At 39.5% G+C, this 2,799-nt stretch overlaps 1 non-coding gene across 1 annotated transcript; it reads left to right on the forward strand.

The window, feature by feature from the left end:
* Positions 1–2,346: 2,346 nt before the first annotated feature.
* Positions 2,347–2,419, forward strand: TRNAW-CCA (transfer RNA tryptophan (anticodon CCA)). Its single transcript has one exon. It is a non-coding gene; the product is annotated as a tRNA-Trp (tRNA).
* Positions 2,420–2,799: the final 380 nt, after the last annotated feature.

Raw genomic sequence — 2,799 nt, forward strand, 5'->3', positions numbered from 1 at the left:
ATCTGTGTCTTTTCATGGCTCAATAGCTCTTTTCTTTTTATCACTGAAAAATCTTCCACTGCACAGATGTACCACAGTTTGATTGTCCTTTCACCTACTGAAGGATATCTTGGTTGTTCCCAGTTTGGGTTGATTATGAACAAAACTGATGATACAGTCATTTGTGTGCAAGTTTCTATGTAGACATAAAATTTCAGTTCAGTTGGGTAAATACTTGGGAGCACAACTAACTGCTGAATCATATGGTAAGATTATGTTTAGACTATTTTTAACTTGGTAAGAAACTGCCACAGCGTACCATTTTCCATTCCCATTGGTAGTAAATGAGAGTCCCTCTTCTCTACATCCTCTCCAGCAACACATCCGACAATAGATATGTAGCGGTATCTCGTTGTTTTGTTTATGTATCTATTGATCTTTGGCTATGCTGGGTCTTCATTGCTGTGCGTGCTTTTCTCTTGTAGTGACAAGCAGGGGCTTACTCTCTAGTTGCGGTGCCCAGGCTTCACAATGCAGTGGGATGCCTTGCACAGCACGGGTTCTAGGTACTCAGCAGCACAGGGGCTCAGGAGTTATGGCTCCCGGGCTCTAGAGTACAAGCTCTATAGTTGTGGCGCGCGGGCCTAGCTGTTCTGTGGCATGTGGGATCTTCCCGGATCACGGATCAAACCCATGTCTCCTGCACTGACAGATTCTTTACTACTGAGCCACTAAGGAAGCCCTCATTGAGGTTTTAATTTGAAGTTCCCTAATGACAAATGCTACGGAGCATTTTTCATATGCTTATCTGATATGTGTGTATCTTCTTTGATGTGTTCTTTTTATATCTGTTCCCCATTTTTGAAAATTGGATTGTTTTCTTATTGTTGAGCTGTAAGATTCTTAGTGTATTGGTGATACAAATCCTTTGTCAATTATGAATTTTGTAAATATTTTTTGTCTGTCTGAGTCTGGTCTTTTGGTCTTGTTTAGTCGCTTAAATATTTAATATTTCACTTAAGTATTTACAAAAACAATATTTCGTAAATATTTTTTTTGTCCGAGTCTGGTCTTTTGATTCTCTTTCACAGAACAGACATATTCAATGTTTATAAAGGACAACTTATGAAGTTTTTCTTTTAGGGATCATGCTTTTGTTGTATATAAACATTTATCATCAAACCTAAGGTCATCTATATTTTCTCGTTTGTTGTCACTAGAAATTTTGTAGCTTTGTATTTTAAAGCTAGGTCCATGACCCATTTTTTGTTAATTTTCATGAAAGGTGTGCAAAAGTGCTTTTTTTTTAATATTCCATTTTCTTTCAGTTCATTGCTAGTATTTAAAAATAGTTATTATGCCTTAATGATAATTTTGTGTCCTTCAGAGAATTTGTTCATTTCATCTGACTTGTGGAATTTATTGGCATAAAGTTCTCCAAAATTTTACTTTACATCTTTCAATGTGTGCTGTGATCTCTCCTCTTTCAACCCTGTTATTTTAAATTTATGCTATCTCTTTTCATTTTTTAATCTTTTTAGCTAGAAGCTTGTCGTTTTTGTTCATCTTTTACAGAGTTAACTTTTAGCTTTTCATTTTTGTTTCTCCACTTTCTATTTCATTGACTTCTACTTTTATCTTTACTAGTTCTTTCCTCCAGCTTACTTTGGGTTTAATTTACTCTTTACTAGCTTCTTAACGGAGAAGGCAATGGCATCCCTCCAGCACTCTTTCCTGGAAAATCCCATGGATGGAGGAGCCTGGTGGGCCGCAGTCCATGGGGTCGCACAGAGTTGGACACGACTGAAGCTACTTAGCAGCAGCAGCAGCAGCTTCTTAAAGACAAAGCAAGATGATTGATTTTAGATCTTATTTTTTTCTTCACAGAATTTTTAAAATTGAAGAATAGTTGGTATACAATGTTGTGTTAGTTTCAGGTGTACAACAAAGTGGTTCAGTTATTCAATATCTTTTTTTTTTTAATGTACAGATTATGCAGGTAATGAGGCTCTGATCTTATATCTTTTGGGCTTTCCCAGCTGGTGCAGGGGTAAAGAATCCACTTGAGAAGCAGGAGACCTGGGTTCGATCCCTGGGTTGGAAAGATCCCCTGGAGAAGGAAATAGCAACCCACTCTAGTATTCTTGCCTGGGAAATCCCATGGACAGAGGAGCCTGGCAGTTCTACAGTCCATGGAGTTGCAAAAAGTCAGACATGACTTAGCAACTAAACAACAATATGTATCTTTTGATTACTAGCTTCTAATTTAATTCCATGGTGGTCAAATAACATGCTCACTATGATTTCCATATACATAAATTTATCCAATCTTATCTTGTGGTTCAATATATGGCCTATTTTACTTCTTCCCTGGTGGCTCAGAGGTTAAAGCGTCTGCCTCCAATGCGGGAGACCCAGGTTCGATCCCTGGGTCAGGAAGATCCCCTGGAGAAGGAAATGGCAATCCACTCCAGTATTCTTGCCTGGAGAATCCCATGGACGGAGAAGCCTAGTAGGTTACAGGCCACAGGGTCGCAAAGAGTCGGACACAACTGAGCAACTTCACCTCACTGATTACTCTAGTCAGCTTCAGTTCAGTTCAGTTCAGACACTCAGTTGTGTCCAATTCTTTGCGACCCCATGAATTGCAGCACTCCAGGCCTCCCTGTCCATCACCAACTCCTGGAATTCACTCAAACTCATGTCCATTGAGTCGGTGATGCCATCCAGCCATCTCATCCTCTGTCATCCCCTTCTCCTACTGCCCCCAATCCTTCCCAGCATCAGAGTCTTTTCCAATGAGTCAACTCTTCACATGAG

Source organism: Budorcas taxicolor, chromosome 4 (genome assembly GCF_023091745.1).
Source record: "Budorcas taxicolor isolate Tak-1 chromosome 4, Takin1.1, whole genome shotgun sequence".
NCBI classification, from domain to species: Eukaryota; Metazoa; Chordata; class Mammalia; order Artiodactyla; family Bovidae; genus Budorcas; species Budorcas taxicolor.